The 26496-nt window shown below is 41.8% G+C and overlaps 1 pseudogene across 1 annotated transcript in view; it reads right to left on the reverse strand.

Annotated features, from left to right (window-relative positions):
• The window catches only part of LOC149207737 (dynamin-related protein 3A-like), a 409797-nt pseudogene that overhangs the window by 236316 nt on the left and 146985 nt on the right, over positions 1-26496 (reverse strand). The window contains exons 5-8 of the transcript XR_016252705.1: positions 10295-10363; positions 10067-10126; positions 9804-9917; positions 9455-9503 (exon numbers count right to left, since the gene is read on the reverse strand). The product of XR_016252705.1 is annotated as a dynamin-related protein 3A-like (transcript). The remainder of the gene's footprint in view (positions 1-9454; positions 9504-9803; positions 9918-10066; positions 10127-10294; positions 10364-26496) is intronic.

Raw genomic sequence — 26496 nt, forward strand, 5'->3', positions numbered from 1 at the left:
TGCAGTGTGGGGCAGGGATAGTATCCAAAGGGAAATCTTTCCCGGTCGAAGAATACTCAGCAGAGAAGACAGAGAGATATCCAGTAGAGGCAGCGCAGAGCTAGAGAGGCTGACGCAGAGCCACCCAGGGCCACGGAAAGGCAGCGCAGAAGCCAGGATGGAATCTGAAAATTTGTTGGGGAGATCGATTTCTGAGCTGGAAGTCGAGGTGTGAGACCAGAAGAGCTAAAGTCAAAATCTCATAGGCAAATCAATCAGCAGAAGGGATGACGTTGTCCCCAAAGGGTGTGACGTTGGGCTGACGCAGAGGCAGCGAGTGGCAATTCATTCAGGGGATGGAACAACCAGAATTTCTAGTGATAGTGTCAGGTAACCCTCACAGAACTCTCTGTCAATGATATTCTCTATAACTGGATTGTCGGGAAGGCATCCAGAGATTGTATTCAGAAATTACTACTGCATAATAATAAAACCCTCAGAGTTGTTGCACTGGTTTTCCCGCATTGGGTTTTTCCGGGGACATTTCTCCAAAAATAACTGTGTAGATGTGTTGTATTTCTTTCTTGTTCAATTTCTTGTTTCCGCTTATAATTTAAATTGTGTAGGTTGCAGTGTATTTGTTTCAGTGTTTACAATAGGAAACAGTAAATAATTTGGTTCAGTAATTAACAAATAGGAGAAACACAATCAGTTGTTGCAGTAAGAAATTTGGAGTTACGTTGGTGGGTCCACTCCCTCTCCTCCAAATTTGAGGCAATTATAATGGTGGAATCTCTAGGAACCTCAAGCTTAGCTCTAGGAACGAATTGTGCCTAGGCATCCCCAAGGCTAGACCACCATAGGATCAATTCAACCTTTTGAATAAAGTATTCTTGTTTGGTCCTTTCCCCTCACCTTGTCCAGGATAGGAACATCATTGGTTGCTACATTCCATCCTCGAACCTAGGTTGGGTCCACTTGGCCCCGTGTGGTCCCACTTCTCAATAAAGATTATTTACTAAGGGCCATTTGGGAATCCAAGTTTCCCAAGGATTATAGAGATTGAGAAACTTGTTCATAAGCCTATCCTTTCTCCCTCAACCCTCCAATCCTCACCCCTTATCCCTGGTGGACCAAGTCCCTTGCTTAAAGAGCAAGCAAGCTCCATTATTCACTCCATTCTTGGGAAAGGGTTTTGAGGGTCACTTCTCACCTATCCATTGTCATATACTTTACAAGTGAATCCCTACAATACCGGGACTCCTCCCATCGGTGAAAGTCCTTAAAGAGCAGGGAGATTTATGTTGAAATTTCTAACTCTGACACGTTAGAAATTCCTACTACATTATCTGGTTTATCTCACCTACTTGTTTATTCCATTAACAAGTTATTTATACATATAAATACTAAAAATAAACACAAGTGCAGCGTTAACTCATATACAGATCAGCAACTGAAATACTAGACAAACACACAAGGGACACTGTTATTTTTGGACAATCGTCCCCTGAAAAACCCAATGCAGGAAAACTGGTACAGCAGTTCTGAGGGTTTCATTATTATGCAGATTTCTTGAGTACAACTAGCGTGCCAAACTGGCTCACCCAACAGAGATTTTTACACGACAGTAATACCTCTTCTCAGAAGCAGATATTCAGCTTCTCAGCACTAGTCTACCTCACGAAAATCCTTCCAGCACTTCAAAAAAGGCTCTGCGTCAGCCTTTTGCCTCTCTGTGTCAACTCTATTGGCCTCTGCGTCATCCACGCAGGCCCCTCAGCCTCTACATAGTCTCTAGCTGCCTCTGTGTGGCTACTGCTGCCCCTGCGTAGCCTCCTCAGTCACTACGCTAGCCCTCTAGCACTATCTTTGCCTCTCTGCTATGTACTCACTGCCCCTTGCTGCAACACAGATCATTTGTTTGAATTTTCTCAGCAAACCCCTCTCTAGAAAATCGAACTGACTGATCAATCTTGGTGTATCTCCAACTAACCCTAAAGCCTCCTCTCATACTTTTCTTATTGAGTCTTCAACGACCAAGATTAAGTCTCTAATCAACGGATAAGATTAGATTTGGCTTGATCCATGTCATTTAGAACATTCTCACCCAGTTTTATATTAATACCCGTTAATATTTTAATTTTCCTAAGTTTAGACTTAGGAACTCCATTATAAATATTAATTATTTTAATATCTCTCTAACTGGGTCGAACTTCCCCAAACCATTTCTGGGTCTTGGAGATCTCATGTGCTTTAACCTCTCCACCAATTTTCATGGCTAGAGCACATCCGATGCTACCACAAATAAAAACTCCCTCTTAGCGAGGAATGTGCTCTAGTAATGCTCCACCACTGAACATCACACTGAATATCCAGCACTGGTATCTGTGTTGATGCTTGGCCTAATGCCCAACATCCACTGCGTTGGTTCCTCCTGTACTGTTGCCCATGGCTCTGCCACTGCCACTGCTACATATGTACTGCAGCTCCCTCTGCATTCGTGTTGTTGTTGGTCCTTCCTCCCAACACTGCATCTGCATTGCAACTCTCTCTCAACTGTTGCATCATGCTGCCCATAGCACTGCCATTGCTAACTGTTGCACTGCAACTCAGTTATTGAGAAGTAAGTAACAGATCTACCCAACCACTGACATCCTTGTCAGTCTAGAAGCCTTCTGATACTGAAGCTACCTCTACTGCTATCCTGTGCTCCCTCTGCTGCCTTTGCGCCGCTGTAAGCACCTCTGTGCCTCTCGCACTACTGCAACCATCTTTGTGCCTCTTTGCACTGTTGCAACCACCTTTGTGCCTCTCGCACTGCTGCAACCACCACAGCACTGCTATAGATCCCAGCATTCTAGCACTACCTCATCACTCCATCGACATCTTACTTCTAATGACATCCGTCATCCTACTAATGTCATTCGGGGCTCCCGTAGCCGGATATGATCTAAGAGTTTGGGTACCTCAAGGATCTTGCCCCTCATCTTCTGTAGTTCTCCTGACTACAGTTCGATGTCACACCACCTCTTCTCTAGAGGTGCATGAGCACTCATGGCACAATCGTCATCTGTCTCAACTTCTTTTCTCCGCCTTAGCCGGAGCTGCATCAGAATCAGAAGCCTCTCCCTTATTCCTCTTCCTAGGACACTGGGTTACATAATGACCTAGCTCCCCACAATGGAAGCACTTCACTTAGGAGATGTCCTTCTTCTTCCTCTTCCCCTGTTGTCCCGCAGCCGCATCCTCCTCTTCCTCTTAGTTCATTCGACCTCCTACGTTGCTACTCCCCACCATGGCCAACCGTCTGATCTCTTATTGACAAAGAGTTGCCCACATCTCTTCCCATCCTAGAAGAATAGCTTTGCCCAAAATTCCTTGGACAAATGTGTCCCACTCCTCGAAGACTGCATTCAGAGCGGTCCTCACCATGAACTCCTGATCCTGTGTGGCTCCTATGGAAGAAAGTTGGTCCTGAATCTCCTACAATTTGAGGAGATATAGATCTATCTGCTCCCCCTTCTGCATCTGATACGACCGCAGCTGATTCTCTAATAGCATCTTTCGTTGCACGGAAGTGCCCTAATACAATGTCATAAAAGTATCCCACATCTCTTTTGTCGTGTTCTTCTTGGCAATATGTGGTACAACATGATCCTTGACCCCATCAAGGATTATGCACTTTGCCTTCGCCATTGCATCCTCATACTTCTCATTATCAGTTGGGTCTACTACGATAGCCACGGTTCTCTAGGTGAATCCCTTGATGCGATGTCTAGCCAGAACAAACAGGATCCTGGCCTTCCAGATGACAAAGTTGGAGGCCCCATCCAACCTGTCCTGATCCCTCAGTCCATTCATTGCCATCTCCGCTCCTCTTCCAAACTCCCTTTGAGTCTCGACTTCCCTCCTAGAAGTTCTCTCCTAGACTCCCTCTGAGTCTTGATTTCCTTGCTGCAAATCTTCTCACTAACTGTCGATCTGTTCCTCTCCAATCCTCTTTGCAACTTAAACTCGGGTCTGGATTTCTTGGCTAGAAATCCGTCAAGGCAACGAATCCCTCTACCTTGGTTTTGTCCCGTTAGGTACTGTTCTGCTTCGACAGCAACAACACCCCACCAGCGTCCTACTCTACAATCTACCCACAACTCCCTATGCCCCAGCAACTGAAGAAGCTGAGTCCTCTAGCTCTGCGCAATCCCGGCAAACGCTGAATCACTCCTCTGCCCAACTGCGTCAAGCCTACCTCGTTGAGTAGGATGAAGTGGCTCTTTGTGAGCCTCTTCTGCCTCTCTGCCTCTGCATTGGCCCTCTCTCTGGCTCGAAATGATGACGCAGGCCCTCTACATCACTCCTTCTCTATGGCCTTCTACTTAGGAGCAGCTCTGTCTCTTGGGACAGCTGCTACTGCTGCAAATTTCTGATATTGATGGTGCCTTCAATTTTCTTATGATGTGCAACGCTCTAATACCACGTTGAAATTTCTAAGTCTGACACATTAGAAATCCCTACTGCATTATCTGGTTTATTTCACCTACTTGTTTATTCCATTAACAAGTTATTTATACATATAAATACTAAAAATAAACACAAATGCAGCCTTAATTCATATACAGATCAGCGACTGAAATAATAGAAAAACACACAAGGGAAACCGTTATTTTTGGACAATCATCCACAAAAAAACCCAATGCAGGAAAACCGGTCCAGCAGTTTTGAGGGTTTTATTATTATGCAGATTTCTTGAGTACAACTAGGGTGCCAAACTTGCTCACCCAACAGAGATTTTTACATGGCAGTAATACCCCTTCTCGGAAGCAGATATTCAACTTCTCAACACTATTCTGCCCCACGAAAATCCTTCCGGTGCCTCTCCAAGGCTCTGCATCAACCCTACTAGCCTTTGCATAGCTCTAGAACCCTCTGTGTCAGCCTTCTGCCTCTCTGCGTCAGTTGTCTTAGCTTCTACGTCACCCACGCAGGCCCCTCAACCTTTGCACAATCTCTAGCTGCCTCTGCGTGGCTCTTGCTACCTTTGTGTAGCCTCCTTAGTCACTACGTTGGCCCTCTGGCACTATCTCTACTTGTCTGCTATGTACTCACTGCCCCTCGCTGCAACTCAGATCACTTGTTCGAATTTTCTCAACAAACCCCACTCCAGAAAATCGAACTAGCTAATCAATCTTGGTGTATCTCCAACTAACCCTCAAGCCTCCTCTTAGATTAGATTTGGCTTGATCCATGTCATGTAGAACATTCTCACCCAATTTTATATTAATACCCATTAATATTTTAATTTTCCTAAGTTTAGACTTAGGAACTCCATTAAAAATATTAATTATTTTAATATCTCTCTAACCGGGTGGAATTTCCCCAAACCATTTCTGGGTCTTCGAGATCTCATGTGCTTTAGCCTCTACACCAATTTTCATGGCTAGAGCACATCTGATGCTACCACAAATCAACAATTTAGCTATGGTGACAATGAGCTAAGCCTCCACAGTTGCCCTTAACCTAGCAGTTGCCCTCTTAGGAACTCCTTTAGGTCCCCTGCTAGTTTGAGTGGTAACAGGTCTCACATCCCGGCTTCTAGCTCTGGAACTTGATTCTCCAACAAATTTTGGATCTCCTCTCAAGCTCTGCGATGCCTCAGCGTGGACCTACGCTGCCCAATGTAGCTCTGCGCTGCCTCTTCTGGATCTCTCTCTACCTCCTTTGCAATGCATCCTCGGAGCAGGAAATCTTCCTCTAGAAACTATCACTTCCCTTCACTGCAAGAAATCACTTCGATCACTTCTCCGACAACTATTGTCCTGCTCTCTTGAGAAAATCAATCTTTGATCTCTCACCTAATGTGACTTCAAAATGCCCATCAAGTCTCTTCTTATAATCTTCTCGTTGAGTAACCAAAGGCCCAGATTAGATTCTAATCAATGGTTCAGATCATTTTGGCTTGATCCTCGTCTTCTTCTAGAAGTTTCACCCCCAGTTTAATTAATACCCTTTAATTAATTTAATTTCCTAAATTTAGACTTAGGCCTCCATTAATAATAATTAATTATTTTAATAAAACATTTTCTGAGTGGAATTTCCCAAAACGATTTCTGGGTATTCTAGAATACATGTGTCCTAGCCTCTCTGCAACTTTTGAGGCTTAGAGCACATCTGGTGCTACCAGAAATCAACAAATGTCTCCAAGCTCCAAATGGTGTTAACAAAGTATCCCATTAGGTGGTTTCTACTTCTAAAGGGAATAATATGTCCAAGGTACATCATTTAAAAGTTGGTGGTATGTGGTAAATACATTAATGGAGTAGGGAATGAAAAGGGGCAGCCTTGGGCCACATGTTGAGGTACAAGGGTAGCTAGTAAAAGGGAAGCCCACACTTGGGTATATAATGTATAAGAAGGGGAAATCGTGGTACACAAGGCGCCCCGGCCTTGATTTTTCCACCCTTCTTTATATACCTTTGGACTTTTATGATTTTTCATTAATTAACTGCTTGGGGCTCAAGGGTTAAGAGCATGATGTGTGAGATATAGAAGTGGATACCCCTTTTAAGGTAGGGCAGTTCATTGCCCACCAAGGTTTGGGACAATCATGAGTTCCTAAATGATAAAGGAGGCTCATCTAGGGCCCAGAAGAACTAGGGTGATGGCCATGATCAAGGGGTACAGCTCATGTAGTGGCTTTTGCCCACATGCTAGATGTGTTTGTCCCAACCATCTTTTGCATTTTGTGGTACATTTTCCTGTTGAATGTGGCCAATTATGCTTTTACTTTTCTTTTCAATTGCATCAACCTCTGGGGCATCATTCCAGGCCTGACCCAAGGTGTGGGTAAGGGGAAGGGGAAAGCTAACCCTATGTGGACCCAGTGGAAGAATGTGGACCCAGGTGGGAGAAATGATGAATGGGGTGATAATGAGTGTAAAGGGGGTAATATATGTGGATGAGGGAGCGGGTCCACGAAACCAAATGCAGGGTTTACCAAGAAGTACCATCGCTAAAGCCAAAGGATCAGTAAAAGAGATCCCACGGGACTAAAATCTAAGGTTAACATTCAAAAGGGATCCAAGGGACAAGAGCACAGACCTAGCTCATTCTTTCCGTTGAATCCATCCATTAATCCATGCCCAAAAGTGTCCATGATACGCAAACTATAATACTTAATTACCAAATGACAAGGCATACCTTTAGGTTCTAGAGGCCCACCTTCAAACATACGATCATGGCAGATGGGTGAGGGACGACATGGTTGGCTCAGGTGGTGGAGAAGTGGCACAACGAGCTAGTTTGTGGCTGCAAAGGGTTGCCAGCTGAGGACCATCTTGGAGAAAGAATATCCTCAGGATATCACCCACAAAATGGTGGGTAACAGGGTTCACTTCAAAAACATGTTTCTCCTTGTCCAAATTTAGTGATCTTTAGGTCAATTTTGGTCCTCTCGAAAAGAGGAATTCAATGCCACAATTATCTTCTTCAAATGAGTTTTCCAAAGTATAATTTGGTCCTAGTTGCCAATTTTAACATATCGGGAGGTTGCAGTCTCTCATCGTTGCATCTGCTTTGGCCATCTACTTCTTTGAAAGTCTTGAGTACGTGTGGAGAGGGTGCCCTCAAGGCTTGGGCTGTTGTGGACCACCTGACAAGAACAACATAAAATCAAGTGAAAGCAACCATCAATAATGCATCTAAGTGGACTAAACTTGAATGCTAAGGGCATGTTAATACTTCGAACAAGGATCACCTTCCGTTTTTTAACTAGACAAAGTCCCGTAAAAGTGTTCCCTACCTTACTAGAGGTGGCTAATAGCAAACCCTATTAGGTGCTTCCAACCCTCGAGGAGAAGTGATAATTCCAAGCTCAACCCCTCAATCAATAGGTGTTGGTGAAAATAATGTGGTAATTAAGGGGAGAAGACTTTATGGCCAAGTGCCATGGTCAAAGGGACCAGTTGATGGGGGTCTCCATATCCTGAGTGTATGGATGTAAGCAAGGAGCATTCGTGGAGGTATGAGTTACCCGCTCGGCCTAATTTTTCCACCCCTCTTGTGTGCCTTTTACCCCTACGAAAGCAATGGCTGCTTTAAATCATGTATACATTTATATCCATCCTAAGCCGTCCAATCCTATCTAGAACAAAATGACCTAAGAGTACAGTCCAAGTGGAGTGGGCATGGCCAACCATAATAAGCCTAGGATAATACATAACCTCACATGGCCTAAAATGCTTTTGACTTTCCTCTTTCAGACATACAATGGTGTCGTCAAAAAAGAAAATGACAGTACGTAACCCTGCTGAAATGGAGGATAACAAGGCACATTACAAGAAGATTAGCTCACTATAATTTCCATTTTGTTGCAGAAATAGAGAGACTTAAGTTTTTCTCAGTTTCTGTGCATTGAGATCAGAAAAAGCTAATAAACAATACAAGATACTTAAAAAAGACAAAAAAACAGCCTTTAAATTTCTAAAAACAGTCATAATTAGCTGTTGTATTTTCCATCTTTGCCTTTAGAAAAGCATGTTTTCCATCATTATAGTTGCATTGGGTTGCATGCCCAACTCCATATAAGTTTCTACGTCAGTTTTAGTAGCATTTTCAACCTCCAAACAAAACTTACAGCTCATTGTAAGTTCTGTTTTGTTACTATATCGGTACCTTTTCCAAATCATAGTCGCATTAGGTTTTGTCCTTTCAGTAATAAGTAAAGATTGCATCATTTTCCAAGCATTTTTCAGTTATATTATTTATTACCTGCTGTTTTTTGCATCTTATGCACAGATTTTTGAAGGAAGTGAGTTGTGAGTTTAAATTAAGTTTCACTAATCATTTATTGCACCATAGTTTAACTCCTAAGTTCATCCAAGGATTCCCCACTATGGTTAGAGAGCACCAACCTAAAGTATAGGGAAAGTGTTTGTAGTGACAGTGTACTATTTCCAGTTACCTTGGAACCGGACGGTTTCAAGTGACATCACCTCCATTAGTTAAGGTGGTTCATTATGAAATGGGATCCTGGGGTGCATGATCTCCATTTGGCACAAGAACAAAGACATGCATGGAGGATCTGTGGCACCATTCTTTCTCTTAATCTGCTGTTCAAATTGCTGTTGTGGAGTGCACGATGGTCTCCTCCCTTGAGCTGGGGCGAGGTGCCTGCTGGAGAGCAAATGGTGCAAGTCTTCTCATAGCTCTGCTGCTTTTAATCGGCTGTAGGCTGTAGCAGAGTGAATAGCAATATTGTTGTTGGTGGGCAAGCTGCTATACCATTACTTAGAATGTTCTAAGGATATTGAAAAGAGAGTCATGGCTACCATGAAATGAATTACAAACAAAACCAATAATACATATAAAAAGGAAAATGATATTCCTACTCTACAATTTGAATGTCAAAAGAATTTAATCCTCCAATGTAAACAGCAATGCATGTAATAATCATTCTATCAAGTTGAGAGCCAGAAATTACCCTCTGTGTATTTTGTAAGTATGTTCAACAGTAAAGCTCCTTGACCAGCCTAGTAACCACCAAATACAAAAATATAAAAATGCAAATACTCATGTATTGACCCAAAAACACACAATACTCACAAGGCATATTGAACCCACAGACAACAGAATAAGAAACTGGTATCCATTTATGTAGCATCATAATAAAATCTCTGGTAAGATCAACTTTTCAAAACCAAAGTTTGATGAATTACTTGCAGCCTACAACAAAAGTCAATCCATTTCCAGTCAGATAATTGTACTAATTTGTTGCTTCTTTTCTCTGACTGGATATGTAGGTTACTTTCAATGTCATTAAATGTACTTACTTTGGAATCTATGGTCTCGCCATAGGAAGAAAGTTCCTTCACAACACTAACCATTTGGCTATTTATTCGAGCTTTCAATTCTGGTAAGATTGCCTTGATATGCTGTACTAAAATCTGAAAGCAAACCCAATAATGTTCCAGTAACAGATAATCATTAAAAATGGTGCAAGTAATATCGCACAAGGATCATAGCATGTTGAAATGTTCCAAGCAAAAACCAACCAATAAACAACAGTTGTAAAATTTGCATAACGAACACTTACCTGATTCAACTTCTTTGCTAACTGGGGAACACCACATCGATCAGCTAAACTGTGATACACCTATACCAGAATGAATCAAAACTACTTTTAGCTCACACAGAATAAAGCACTAAGCTTGGATTTCATTATTGTTGTAACAAAGTAAATGATTGCAAACATCAAACTATTGTACTACCTATGACATTTTAGATATACCCATCTGCTTCAAAAAGTTAAAGTGAAACTTACTGGCCGACTGCGGAAAAATTCTTCCTCATAAGCCAGTGCATCTTGAATGCTTTTGTTTGCAATAATATCCTGCTCATAAGGCACAACAGATCCAGAGCACTACTAAGAAAAAATATTCGTACAAAACTTAGTTTGGCATGCAAATATGTAGTAGTGTATTACACTTTGCATAGACAATTTCAATTTTTAATCAACATATTTTCACAATTCATAACTATCCAAAAAATAGCTCCATAAACAATAAATGTTTCAGTTGCCTAATAATAGACAAAACCAATATTTCAGAGCATGGGATCCGTTAGCACTTGAAACTGGAAGCGTTCAAAGGTAACTGAAGAGCGCACAGTGCCTCCTCATACAATCTCCCTGCACTTCAGGCTAGTGCTTGCTAGCCACGGGAAAATTTCTATGCAACCAGCACGTAAAATGTGAACCCTCAAGATCACCAAACACTACCGATCTGTGACAAAAGTCTTCTGTAACTACAATTGTCAGACCTGTAATTTGCAATTAAACACACTAAATACCAAGCAAAAGTGCATATTTACACCTAAGGATGATTTATCACCTTGGTAAATGTGTAAATATGCTAATAAGGACAAGAAAATCTGCCTTTAAAAAACAGACCATAGGTGTAAATGACACAATAATTAATAGTGACCTAAGTGCCTTGAATCCTAAGGGCTATGGAGTGTAGAAAATTAATGAAGGGGGAGTACTTCCCACTATTATATAATTCAACAGAAAGAAGTGCTTCAAGAAAACACAATAAACACTCAGTTGTAGTCACTGAAACGATGTTACATTTATTTCCGAAGTTGTCAGCACAATTTTTGGGGGAATATTTGTTTCAGCTACAATAGCTCCACAGAGTCTTCAACAACTTCCAAAGCATCTTCAAACACAAGGATCCAATGATACAATCACAAGACTACAACCCAAGCACTCATTACATCTCAATGATGACTATTGTTAGTTTTTGTAGCTCAGGAGGTACTGCATTCGCAGTGCCTAGCATGCAGAAGCGACCAAGCATATTTCACTCTCTAGGCACTTTATAAAGTGATTTTATAAAGTTGGAAAATGTAACTTTTAATTAATGAATAAAAAGTGACCTTTTATAAAGTAATTTTATAAAGTTGGGTCACTTGAGCGATTTCAGTGGCCTGTTACCCACTTGTGGAGAGTGTATATAGGAGAAAAATTTTCTCCTAGATGGTCTTTAGCTGGCAGCCAGCAGCCCCTTGCAGCCATCAGATAGCGCGATGTGCCATTTTCTTTGCCACCTAAGCTAGCCATGTGGTCCCTCGCCTATCTGTTATGAATGTATCTTTGAAGGCAGGCCAACTGACCCCAAACGTATGACCTTTCATTGGTTTAGTTGAGTAATTTTGTTTACTTTTCATGGATACTTTTGGACATGAATTGGTAGGGGGATTCGGCAGAAAGAGTGGGGTAGGTCTATGCTTTTGTCTTCCCTGCCCGATTTGGTGTTTAGCCCAGTGTTACACGAGTCTCTGATCACTCGCGAGTACTCACAATTCCGACTCTGATCTTCAACCAAACGAGCCGATCTGAATCTTGGCAAGTCAAACTCGTGTTGAACAAGTTTGACTCGTGGTTAACGCGAGTTTGACTCGCAAATTCGGCAATTTGTAGAGGACTCAACGAGCCACTCAGATTCATAGGTTAAAAGTCCGCAGGTTTTTATTTTGTGGTTTCACTTTCACTTCTTGCCGCCCGTCGTGCTTGGAGGTCGCTTTCATTTCTTCTTGTTGCTCGCCTATCCAGAGATGTCGTGGATCAAACAACGCCATTGTCACGTTCTTCCTTCATTGTGTGCAATTCAACTTCAATAAACATGAACCCTTTCTCTAATTTGTCAAGGTTGCAATGGGTTTTGCTGGTCAACTTCATGTATACAATATTAGGCAATCGACTTCATGTATTAGGCAACAACTTTAGCATTGGTTGGATCGCTCGCCTTACTAGACTACACTGCTTTTCCGGGTTTTCTATGCCTCAGGTCCAACTACGCCACCTTCCTCCCGCCCAAAGAGTCACCTAAGTGAATTATGGGTCTACTTACCAAACACGAACTACTTGCCTCGATGCTCATGCCAATAGCTATTGACTCCCCAATGGTTGAGCAACATTCTTTTCCTTTAAAAATATCATTTTGAATAAAAGAAATTGGTTGTAGTATGTTAAAGCTCTATATCGTTTTGAATAAAAGCAAATCGTTGCAGAATGTTGGAACTTTACAAGGACCTATAATAATGAAACAATTCCTTAAATTCATTTGTTGTCGTCGAGTGTATAAGTGATCTACCAATGGGTATAATGCACTACCAATGCAAACTTAACCCAATTTAGAAGTCATGCTACTGTAACCCCAAGTAAGATTTTAGTAGGTTCGCGGTGTTGGTTGACAAAAACTTGGAAGTTCCTTGTATCATTTGAATCTTTGTACCTGTTTTTAAATGTTTTCCAATACTAAATATATTTTATACTTGAAGTATACACATTGCCCTCATGATTTTTTGGACATCTATTGATATTATGCATTGTTTGGCATGGCTTTATTGAATATCAATGAAATATGTTTTTTTTTTTTTTTAAATTCAATATATGCGTATATCTTTATTTATTGTATCCACCGTTTTTTTCCTGATTCGATTAAAACTCTTCGCTCTTTCGCCTCGCCGACTTATTACCGATTCCGAGTCTGGTAACATTGGTTTAGCCTGGTATCCTAGTCTAAGTTGCAATGAAATGGATATGGATACGGGGTTTGAAACGGATACGACAAATTTTCAAAATAGGTTTATTGTTTTAGTCGAGATATTACTTGAATACATATCATATGTTGTTGGGGTGTGTCATTTTATTTGGAGGGGATTGATGTCTTTCATTTTAAACGGATAATGTTGATTTGTGGTAGCATGTGCTCTAGCCATGAAAATTGGTCGAGAGGCTAAAGCACATGAGATCTCCAAGACCCAAAAATGGTTTGGGGAAATTCCACCCGGTTAGAGAGATATTAAAATAATTAATATTTTTAATGAAGTTCGTAAGTCTAAACATAGGAAAATTAAAATATTAATAGGTATCAATATAAAATTGGGTGAGAATGTTCTAAATGACATGGATCAAGCCAAATCTAATCTTAGTGGTTGATTACAGAGTTAATCTCGGTCATTGAAGACTCAACAGAAAAAGTATAAGAGGAGGCTTGAGGGTCAGTTGGAGATACACCAAGATTGATCAGTCAGTTCGATTTTCTAGAGCGAAGTTGCTGAGAAAATTCAAACAAGTGATCTGAGTTGCAGCAAGGGGCAGTCAGAACATAGCAGAGAGGCAGAGATAGTGCCAAAGGGCCAACGAAGTGATTGAGGAGGCTACGCAAAGCCCGCAGGAGCCACGTAGAAGGCCAAAAAGACTGCGCAAAGGGTAGCAAGGCCTGCATGGGTGATGTAGAAGGCCAGAGAGCTGACGCGGAGAGGAAGAGGGCTGACGCAGGGGGTTCCAGAGCTACGCAGAGGCTAGCAAGGCTGACGCAGAGCCTTGGAGAAGCGCTAGAAGGATTTTCGTGGGGCAAACTTGTTGAATATCTGCTTCCGAAGAGAGGTATTACTACCAGATAGAAATCTATGTTGGGTGAACCGGTTTGGCACCCTAGTTGTACTAAAGAAAGCTGCTTAATAATAAAACCCTCAGAACTATTGCACAGGTTTTCCCAAGTTGGGTTTTTCCGAGGACGATTGTCCAAAACTAACGGTGTCCCTTATGTGTTTGTCTATTACTTCAGTTGATGATCTGTATATGAGTTGACACTGCATTTGTGTTTATTTTCAGTATTTATATGCTTAAATAACTTGTTAAGGAATAAACAAATTGGTGAAATAAACCAGATAATGCAGGAAGAATTTCTAATGTGTTAGACTTGGAAATTTCAACATGGTATCGGAGCATTGCAGATCACAGGAAAACTGAAGGCACCAGCTTAATCAGAAGCATTTGCAGCAGTAGCAGCGATCCCGAGAGATAGAGCTACTCGCAAGCAAAAAGTAGCAGAGAAGGAGTGACGCAGAGGGCCTACGCCATCATTTCGAGCCAGAGAGAGGACCAGCGCAAAGGCAGAGAGAGGTAGAAGAGGCTCGCGAAGAGCCACGTCATCCTACTCAGCTAGGTAGGCTTGACAGAGTTGGCCAGAGGAGCAATTCAGTCTTGCCGGGATTGCGCAGAGCTAAGAGGCTCAATTTTTTCAATTGTTGGGGCCTAGGGCACTGGTGGGGTGTTGTTGTTGTTGAAGCAGAACAGTACCTAATGGGATAGAACCAAGCTAGAGGGAGTTGTTGCCTTGAGGGATTTCTAGCCAAGAAATCTAGATCCGAGTTGCAGTCGCAAAGAGGATTGGAGAGGAGCGGATCGACAGTTGGCAAGAAGATTTCCAGCAGGGAAATCGAGACTCAGAGGGAGTCTAGGAGAGAACTTCCAGGAGGGAAGTCAAGTCTCAGAGGAAATCCAATAGTAGAGCGGAGATGGAAATGAACGGAATAAGGGATCAAGATAGGTTGGACGGGACCTCCAACTTTGTCATCTGGAAGGCCAGGATCTTGTCTATTCTAGATAGATATTACATCAGGGCTTCGCCTTGAGAACCGTGGTTATCCCAGTCGACCCAACCGATAATGAAAGGTATGAGGATGCAATGGCGAAGGCAAAGTGCATAATCCTTGATGGGGTGAAGGATCATGTAATACCGCATATTGCCAAGAAGAACACGACAAAGGAGATGTGGGATACCTTGACGACATTGTATCAGGGCAGTTTCGTGTAGAGGAAGATGCTATTGGAGAATCAGTTGTGATCGTATCAGATGCAGAAGGGGGAGTAGATAAATCTATACCTCAGCAAGTTGCAAGAGATTCAAGACCAACTTACTTCCAAACGGGCCACAACGGATCAGGAGTTCATGGTGAGGACCGCCATGAATGCAGTCTCTGAGCATTGGGATGTTGAATTTTCTAAGTCTATCCATTAAAAATTAATTTGTATTTCGCTGGTTTATTTCTTCTACATGTTTAAATTTGAACAAGTTATTTAAAACATTAAAACACTGAAATAAACACAATACAATCACAACATCTACAGATCATCAACTGAAAGAAAACAAGCACACAAGTGACATTGTTATTTTTGGACAAATATCCCCAGAAAAACCCAATGCACGAAAACTGGTGTAGCCATTCTAAGGGTTATATTATTATGCAATCTTTCTGAGTACAATTGGGTGCCTAACAAGCTCACCCGACAGAGAAAAATACACGGCAGCAATACCTCTATATTCGGAAACAGGTATTCAGAAAACTTGTTCCACGAAACCCTCTCCGGCACAACTGAAGCTTAGCGCTAGCCCTTCTAGCCTCTACGTCAGCCTCCTGCTGACATCCGTCAGCCCTCTGACCCTCTGCGTCAGCCCTCTGAGGCACCGCGCAGCCTTTGGGACCCTCTACGTCACTCCAGCAGCCTCTGCGTGGATGACGCAGTCCCTCTGGCCTCTGCGCTAGTCTCTCAATACTGTCTCTACCTCTCTGCCTCGTACTCACTAGCCCTCGCTGCTGATCACCAATTCACGTTTGCTTAGCAACCCCGCTCTAGCAAAATGAATGACTGATCATTCAGGTGTATCTTCCAACAAACCCTTAAGCCTCCTCTTATACTTTTCTCGTTGGTCCTTCAATGGCCGAGATTAAATCTCTAATCAACGGCTAAGATTAGATTTGTCTTGATCCATGACTTTTGGAACCTTCTAACCCAGTTTTATATTAATGCCCATTAATATTTTATTTTTCCTAAGTTTAGACTTAGGAACTCCATTAAAAATATTGATTTTTTTAATATCTCCCAAACCGGGTACAATCTGTCCAAACCATTTCCGAGTCTTGGAGATCTCATGTGCTTTAGCCTCTCCACCAATTTTCATGGCTAGAGCACATCCAATGCTACTCCAAATAAACATGGGAGACATTTGTCCAAAGCATTTTGGGCAGAGCTGATGTTTTAGGATGGGAAGAGATGTGAGCAGCTCTTCGTCAAGAAGAGATCAGGTTGACCAAGGCAGGAAATAGCAGCAAAGGAGGTTGAATCAAGAAAGAGAAGGAGGAGGAGGATGCGGCTCTAGCATCTGCGGAACAGCAGGAGAAGGGGGAGAAGGAAATCTCCACGGTGAAGTGCTTCCATTGTGGGGAACTGGGTCATTATGCAACCCAGTGTCTCAAGAAGAAGAATAAGGGAGAGGCTTTTGACTCCAAGGCAACTCCGGCTATGGCGGAGAAAGAAGTCGAGACTAATGACGACTGTGCCATGAGTGCTCATGCTCCTCTAGAGAAGGGGTGGGGAGACATCGAGCTCTAGTCAGGAGGACTACAGAAGATGAGGGGCAGGATCCTTGAGGTACCCAAACTCATGGATCATATCTGGCTACGAGAGCACCGAATGACAGTAGCAAGAAGATGGATGTCAGTAGAAACAAGATGCGATGGAGAGACAAGGCAGTGCTAGAGTGTAGAGGTATGTAGCAGCGCAGTGAGATTGCAACAATGCAAGAGGCACAGAGGTCTTTGCAGCAGTGCGAGATGCACAGAGGGGTTGCAGAAGTGCGAGAGGCACAAAAGTGGTTGCAGCAATGCAGAGGCAGTAGCGATAGCTTTAGCATCAAGAGGCTTTTGGACTGACAAAGATGTCAGTATTTGGGTAGATCAGTTACTTACTTCTTGGTAACTGAGTTGCAATGCAGCAGTTAGCAGTGGCAGTGCTATGGCAACATAGGCACCATGTTGACAGGGAGCTGTAGCACAGATGTAGCAGTGGCAGAGCCATGGGCAGCAATACAAGAAGCAACAGTGCAGTGGATGTGAGGCAGCAGGGCAAACATCAGCACAGCTACCGGTGCGGAAGAATCAGTGTGATGTTCAGTGGTGGAGCATTACTAGAGCACATTCCTCGCTAAGAAGGAGTGTTGATTTGTGGTAGCATAAGATGTGCTCTAGCCATGAAAATTGGCGGAGAGGCTAAAGCACATGAGATCTCCAAGACCCACAAATGGTTTGGGGAAATTCCACCCGATTAGAGAGATATTATAATAATTAACATTTTTAATGGAGTTCCTAAGTCTAAACTTAGGAAAATTAAAATATTAATGGGTATTAATATAAAACTGGGTGAGAATGTTCTAAATGACATGGATCAAGCCAAATCTAATCTTAGCTGTTGATTAGGGATTTAATCTTAGCCGTTGAAGACTCAACAGAAAAAAAGTATAAGAGAAGGCTTGAGAGTCAGTTGGAGATACACCAAGATTGATTAGTCAGTTCGATTTTCTGGAGTGGAGTTGCTGAGAAAATTCGAACAAGTGATCTGAGTTGTAGTGAGTACATAGCAGAGAGACAGGGATAGTGCCAAAGGGCCGACGTAGTGATTGAGGAGGCTACGTAGAACAAGCATGAGCCACGCAAAAGGCCAGAGAGACTACGCAGAGGATAGCAGGGCTTGCATGGGTGACGCAAAAGGCCAAAGAGCTAATGCAGAGATGCAGAGGGCTAACGCAGGGACTAGCAGGGCTGACACAAAGCCTTGGAGAAGCGCTGGAAGGATTTTCATGGGGAAGACTTGCTGAATATCTGCTTCTGAAGAGAGGTATTACTACCAGATAGAAATCTCTGTTGGGTGAAATAGTTTGGCACCCTAATTGTACTCAAGAACACTGCTTAATAATAAAACCCTCAAAATTGTTGCACCGGTTTTCCCAAGTTGGATTTTTACGGGGACGATTGTCCAAAAATAACGGTGTCCCTTGCGTGTTTGTCTATTATTTCAGTTGATCATCTGTATATGAGTTGAGACTCCATATGTGTTTATTTTCAGTATTTATATGGTTAATAACTTGTTAAGGAATAAACAAGTAGGTGAAATAAACTAGATAATGCAGGAAGAATTTCTGACATGTTAGACTTAGAAATTTCAACAGATAATGATGAGAGCCATAGGGGATTGAGTGTTGCATAGTGACTATGATGCCCAGTTGAAAAGAATGATTGGAAAAGAGGAACCTTGTTCTTCTTTGTAGAGATGCTTAATATTGTTATACTTGTTGCTATTGTTGAAACTTGAAATGTGGGTTCATTAAAGGGTTGATGATGCTGAGGTGAGAATGTCAGCAATTTCACAATCAACATCCTCAAGTTTCTTTGGCTTGAAAATATGATGTTAAAATACCAATAACAAACTGACACAAACTGATTGCTTTGGGTCTAGAGGGAAGTGGGTGTCCAAAATTCAAGAATATGACCTTGATATCCATCCTAAGAAAATCATCAAGGGTCAAGGCTTGGCTGAGATGTTGACTGAAAATAATAACGAAGCCATTAAAGAAGGAGAGGAGGAGCAGGTATGTGCCACTTCTGTTGAACTTGAAGGTGATGATTGGTATAGGGACATCATTTACTATTTACGCAACCTGTCAGCCCCTCCTCACCTCACTGATCACAAAAGAAGAGCCCTAAGATTGAAAGCATCTAAGTTTTGTTTGACCCAAGATGGCCTTGGTTGGATGAGCCCTGATGGAGTAATCCTCCGATGTGTTAGTAGGGAAGAATCTGAAAAACTAATGAAAGAATTCCACGCTAGGTTTTGTGGAGGACATTATGTTGCTAGAACCACTACTCACAAGATCTTGAGGGTTGGCTACTATTGGCCGACCATTTTCGCTGACACATTGAACTTTGTAAAAAGATGCCAACCATGCCAATTGTTTGCTGGAAAACAACTAACTGCCATGCCTTTAAGAAATGTTGTTGTGGATGCGCCCTTCCAACAATGGGGCTTGGATTTTATTGGTGAATTCAAGGATAACTCAAGCCATGGGTACAGGTGGATTCTCACAACTACTGACTATTTCACAAAATGGGTTGAGGCTATACCAACTAAGAAAACAATTGATCAGGTAGTTATGGACTTCCTTGAGGACAAAATTATTACCAGGTTTGGTGTTCCCACCAAGATTGTTACTAACAATGCTAAGGCATTTGACTCCATGGCTTTAACATCCCTATGTAATAAATATGGTATAATATTGTCGCATTCATCTAACTATTATCCTCAAGGAAATGACCAAGCTGAGTCAAGCAATAAGAACCTCATAAAGATAATCAGACGAACTATTGGGGAACATAAAAGGGATTGGGATAGCAAGATTAAGTATGCTCTATGGGTTGACCGAACAACTGTGAAGGCATCAACCAAGTTTAGTCCATTTCAATTAGTCTACGGTTCTGAGGCCAAATTGCCTATCCAACTCCAATTACCCACCCTTGAATGCCTAAAAGCTTTCCCTGGCCAACAAAATGCATAACAAACCCGTATTGACCAAATTGTTGAGGTCAATGAGAATAGAAGGAAATCCCTTGATCAACTTGGCCCTAGTCATGACAAAATTAGAAGTCACTTTTAACAAACACATTCGAAATAAAGCCTTCAACCTCGATGACTTTGTGCTTTTGTGGAGAAGCATGGCATGCATAAGAAATGGGACAACCTGTGGATAGGCCCATACAAGATAGTTGATATAGCAGGCATAAATTCTTACCACCTAGAGACTCTTGATGGGGAGTCCATTCCTCTTCCTGTGAATGGGAAACTCCATAAAGAGTACTACCTTGAGGGCACTTGACATTGTACCATGGGCATGTTAGGATAGGATGCATTGCATATTGATCTTCTCATTAGAACTAACATCATATGATATTTATCATAATAGATTAGCTACATTTAGATTAAACTTGCATTGAAAATAATTTTTCTTTCTTGTTGATTTTTATGGGCTAATACTGAGCATGGGTGATCATAAGACACCACAAAATCATGTTGCCCCGTGTGCTTGGTCTTTGATATGTGTAGGTAACAAGTCTATGGTACCAAGAATGTTGTTGTTCTCATGACCTCCGGTTTGAGTAGCTTCATGCACCCCCCGAGAGCTCATGTCCCAGCTGAAGCCAGATGTTACCCACCATCTGTGGGTAGTGTATATAGTAGAAATATTTTCTTCTAGATGGTCCTTAGCCGTCAGCCAACATTCCCTTGCAGCCACCAGATAGCTCAATGTGCCATTTTCTCTGCCCCCTGAGTTAGCCATGTGGTCCCTCACCCATATGTTATGAATGTATGTTTGAAGGTGGGCCTCCCGACCCTAAAGGTATGACCTTTCATTGTTTTAGTTGAGTAATTTTGTTTACTTTTCATGGATACTTTTGGGCATGAATTGGTTCCCGGGGGGGGTGTTCAGCGAAAAGATTGGGCTAGGTATGTGCTTTTGTCTTCCCTACCTGATTCGATGTTTAGCCTTGTATCCTTGTCCCGTGGGATATCCTTTACTGGCCACTAGCTTTAGGGTTGGCACTAGATGAGAAATTATGATTTTAGTTGCATCATCCCACTTCCCGACACCATGTACATCACCCCTTTCTGCTCATTTTGAACCCATTCAAAAATTTTCCCATTCGGGTCCACATGTGTCCATTGGGTCCATATGGGGTTAGCCTCCCCCTTCCCTTGTCCACACCTTGGGTAGGGCCTAGAACGTTGCCTGGAGATTGATGCAACTAAAAAGAAAAGAAAAAGCATAGTTTGGCCACTTTCAATAGGAAATGTACTACAAAATGCAAAAGATGGTCGGGACATACAAATTTAGCACGTGGGCAAAAGCCAAAACATGAGCTCTACCCCTTTTCCATGGCCATCACCCTGGTTCCTATGGGCCCTAGATGAGCCCCATCCATCATTATGGAACTCATGATTGTCCCGAACCCCGTTGGGAAACAAACTGCCTCACCTTAAGGGTGTACCCACTGCTATATATTACACAACATGCTCTCATCCCCTAGAGCCCCGAGCAGTTATGAAGAAAAAACAATCAAAGGGAAAAGGCATATGAAGAAGGGTGGAAAAACAAAAGTCGAGGTAACTCATGTACCACGATTTGCACCCTCCCACACTCATATACCCAAGTGTGGCTTCCCTTGTTATAGCTACCCTTGTACCATAACATGTGATCTTGATGATTCCCTTGATCCCCACTCTATTCCACCACTTTATCATTTGCCACCTACCACTTGAAGGATATACCATGAACATGTGAGGAAGACCGATTTTTCTGAGAGAGGGTCAGAAAAAATTGATTCTTCCAGAACAAGTGATTCTAGAGGCAGAGGGAGCAGCTTAGATTTTCTTGTTGAGCAGATCTCTACCTACACGTAGGGGGTTTTGCAGCAATTCGCTAGAGCAGAGCCAGTGTCAAGGTGGAAAAGATAAATAGCACACTAAATTCTTCAACATAGCCATGGGCAGAAGTAACATTCAGGAGACTTCAGATTTGTCTTCTAGATTGGAGGATGAATTTGCTTGCCTAGCACGATCCACTTCACAAGGAGTCTGGTACATAGGCAGTGGAGCATCAGCTCACATGATAGGGGTTAGAGAATATTTCTCTAGCTACAAAGAAGAGCAGATGGACTTCCAAATTATTATGGGAAACAGAACGAAATGTACTCCAGTAGGGAGAGGTACCATAGATTTTCAGAGGGAGACAGGAGCAAGCACCAGTGCTATAGATGTATTGAATGTGCTAGGTTTGGTTATGAACCTGATTTCAATATCCCAGTTACAAGATAAGGGGTATGATATTCACTTCGTAGGGAAGAAAGTGTATGTCAGACACCCAAGCTGGAAAAAGGTAAGACAAACTGTACCAGCAACAAATCGATTCTCCAATGGCACTAGTAGGCTATGTTGTCGGATCTGGCATAGGAAGGGTCAAGGTTAGTGGTTCCGCGGATTTGAACCGTATCTGGATCTAGATCCGCCAAAATACAGCTTAAGTACGGCTGACTGCGGATTTGCGGTTTTTAGGAAATGTCTCATTCTCGGACGAACCGGATCTCGACCCAGTTTGCCAAGGTTGTCGGAACCGCTGAAATGGGTTGAAGTCATTTACGAAAAGTTGATTGTCGTTTTAGGTTATTTTCGTTTCAGGTTTTAATTTTTTACTTTATTAACTTGTGGTCCTTTCCCTTTGTCGACACTCACACAGAGCAGTGTTAAATATCCCCCTGCTTCACACAGCAACGCAGTCTTTAGAGGTTGAACTCGTGAGTCGGGAGTCGTGAGGAACAACACAACTGGAGGTTGGAGGGTGGAACTCGTGAATCGTTGGAAGCCGTCACAGCACAACAACATGACTGTCACAACACATCGACAAGAAGTTGGAAGTCGTCGAGGAAGATGTCGCGAGTCGGGACTTGAACAACACGACTGTGCACAGCGATAGAGCCGTCAAGGAAGTCGTCGCTGGTCAGAACTTGAACAGTTGAAAGTAACCCATCGCCACCAAGAACACTCAGTCGTCGAGGAAATCATCGTTGCTAATATAAATGCTCAACTGACAAAGGTAAATACTAAATCGTAAACTAATTTTATTTTTTTTTCATTGCCGATAGTGCTATTTTTAAATATAATATTTACCTTTGTGTGTTTCAATATTCTGAATTCGCCATCATAAGATATTTATATTTTATACTGATTAAATAAAACCAAAATGAATGGAGGGTTGAGGTATGCCTAACTTGGTTAGAATATTGGTGATAGGCAGTTAAAGAGTATATGGCGCCACTTGGCCGACTTTAATAATTGTGGTTTAAGGAGGCCATGAGGTGGAGCTTTAAGTAGTTTGTTGTTTATTGTTCTCTCCATATTGCTAATTGTTTATTATATTTTGTTTGTATATATTCTCTCCATATTCTCTCCATTAGGTATTTATTGTTCTCTCTATAATATATATCTTTATAAAGTTTTATTTGTCATCTCTAGCATGTATATATTATATAATAACATAATTAGAGATGAAAGATCATAGATGCCTAAGGATTATTACTTATATTAACGTTTTTATTTAATACTAAGATCATAGATGCCTAAGGATTATTTAGCACACTTTTTAATTCCCCTTTCCAATTTTTTATCTTTTTCATTGAATGTATTTACTATTTACTATTTTAAATGTATTTCTTCTTAAATTTTAATGTATTTTAATTTTTATGTATTTAATAAATTAATTGTGTATTTTAATTTTTAATTGTTTATTGATAATATATTATAATTTGAATTTTATATGCAGTAACCTATAGACCATTATCATTATGGAACCATCACAGCATGAGCATAGTGAAGGGGAAATCATCAAAACAGACCCAAAATCTGCTTTATGGCAGTATGTGAAGATTATGGGAAAAAATTTCGGAGGTGGTTCGTTTAAATGGAAGTGCAATGAATGCCAAAATATAAAAATGGCTCATATACTACAGTGAATGCCCATCTCACTGGTTGCTAAATTAGCAACTAGGGCCAAACTCCATGTGGGTTAGCTTATTTATGGCTGCTGATATTTTTATTGGATCCCTCTCGTCGAGAGGTGTAGGATTGATCTAAAGATCATCCGATTCCGATAAGTATTTATGGAGATATGAATTTATTTTGATTATGGATTTATTATCTAGCCGACCAGCAACTTATGTAGGCTCAAGAAGCCCAAACGTCATGTCTACTCAACCTATACGTTTTGGTATAAATAGAAGAAGACTTTAAGTCATTCGACACACTCACTCTCTCGTGATCTCTCTTCATCCTGTTTTGGGTTTGATGGAGAAGAGATCTAAAAGGGGTGCCCTAATATCTACGCTGCCCTAATGAAGATGAAATGCTGGACATCTAGACGCAGTCACAGAGGATCCTCATACGCTGTATAAAGGTGACCGTAATAAGCCCTAGCCGCAGTGATAAAAGGAGGCACAGCTGCAGTTGAAATGGAGCCATCCTAACACAGCAAGAAGACCTGCTATACGCAAACAAATTGTGCAACCGGTTATACACAATCTGTTCACGCAAAGGATTCATGTAAAGGATAAAACATCAAAGGGTAGCCGCAGTAACGTGAAGGGTTGCCACTATAACATGAAAGGTAGTTGTAGTAATATGGTGCAGCCGCAGTGGAAACTCAATGTTGTAATGAAGGACCTTACCACGTAGTCCATACAAGGCACAGTCATGGAAACTCAACCTTGTTAATTTAACGAAGTCATGGCAACAACACTCTAATGACTTATATACGTTGAAAAATGAATATACGTTGGGCAAAGAGATTATATACGCTGGCAAATGAATACGCTGGGCATAGAGATTAATACGCAAGCATGGAGACTCAATCATGGGACAGTGATACGCAGTCTATGGTGACACTCAACCCTAGCCGCAGGTCATAATAATACTTATACGCAGATCAGACACGCTGTACTTAATGATACTTATGCACAGGTCATGGCATATCATCATATACGCTGGAAATTAACATAGCAAAATATATTACAACGTGGGTTAGTCTGACTACAGATTATAAAGGTTAGACATACGCATGACAGGAGGACGCAGTCTTGGCATGAAGAGACACAGTCTCGGCATAATGGTTATCCTAGTGAAAATATTCGGACCTGACTTCTAGCAGCCTCATTATACATTAGCAAGGTCAAGATCTCAATGAAGCAGTGATGGATGATGATGAATGAGATCATGTGCATAGGCAGCACAATGATGCATGGAGCATGGACAGCATGTAATCATGAGCATGGGCAACTTGATGATGGATGAGACCATGGAAAGATGCAGCACGATGAGCAGCGTGATGAGAGCAGCTCTGTCATCTAGATCCTACACTGTGATGGGACAATATGGTGCTACACGGTAAGGTGCAGCAAATGGATGAGACGCAGCACTACAATAGGTGAAGCCATCACCTTGGAGAATCAATTGAAGCAGAATGTCTTCAACTGATCTCATCGTTATACGAAATAATCTATGCTAAGATCTAGATAAGTCAAAGTGTTGACCTCTATTGTAAATGTACTATCTCTCTCTCTTTCTCTGCTGAACTTTGAAGACAAAAGAAGATTTGATCAAAGGGTTTCCCCACACATTGTAGGGTTTGTCCCTAGCTCGCGCCACATCTTGTGTCCTCTTGTCTTGGCTTGTCTTCTGCGATTTATATTTATGTTCTATCTGCAGTTTACTTTATGCAATATGGAAAAGAAATCAAATAAATTACTCTAGCATAGAACATACCTTAAATTAACATGGTATCAGAGCTAAGGTGAAGACAATGCCCAAGCAAGAGTGAAAGAGCAATCACCAAAGACAGTTGGGACAAGACGGAAGGATCAATGTGTTCCTCATAATTCACATAGGGTGAAGTCAAAGCATAGCATATTATCAGAATGGCGCAGCGGAACTTCTGTTGGTCTACCTTAATATCACTTCATTGGGAAGTTCAGATCTAAGGGTGGAAGGAAAGGCAGATGTCTTTATTTTAAGTTCGGCCCTTATGCAAAGGAGTGTCTGAATGGTAGAGATGCAGCTCATCAAGGACACGATTGACTCTTCAAGGAAGCAAGGAACCCCAGGAATGGAAGTTGAAGTTTTTAAGGTGGCATTCATCGATGGAAAGGTACGTGTTTGAAAATATAATTTTCAAAGATGCTTTTGGGTTCAGGGTTGTATTAAGTTACAGGAAGTCCACGAGTAGGACCATGTCCATTGACACATAGCTCCGGAGGTTTGTGAGTCAAATGGTGACAGGGAAGCCTGAATTCAAAAAGAGCATGAATCTACATGTTTGAGATGTACAGAAGGAAAATCTTACAAGGGGACCATTCCCCTCAAGCAGCAGGTCCACAGGTTTGAAACAACCTGTGGAGTTTGAGATTCATGAACAGGACTCTCATGTATACAGGTGGAAGAAAGCCCTCTATGGCTTGAAGCAAAACACACCGGGCGTAGTATGAGAGGATTGATAGCTGTCTGATGAAGCCGAGATTCACTAGGAGTGAAACCGATCCAAACCATTACCCGAAGGTTGTGGATGTCAGACCTCTTATACCAGCACCTATGTCTGACAGGTGTAGACCCTCTCATTTGTAGGAGACAAAGGGAGTTGGATTCTAAATGTGGAAAGATAAATTGCAAGCCTGTGACCACCTCGAGGATCTTAACTTTCAGAAGTTATATGGTAGTGATGTTGGACCTGATTTGGGAAATGCCTT

Source organism: Pinus tabuliformis, chromosome 1_2 (assembly GCF_031772625.1).
Source record: "Pinus tabuliformis cultivar Carrire ecotype Pingquan chromosome 1_2, CPIR1, whole genome shotgun sequence".
In the NCBI taxonomy this organism is placed as follows: Eukaryota; Viridiplantae; Streptophyta; class Pinopsida; order Pinales; family Pinaceae; genus Pinus; species Pinus tabuliformis.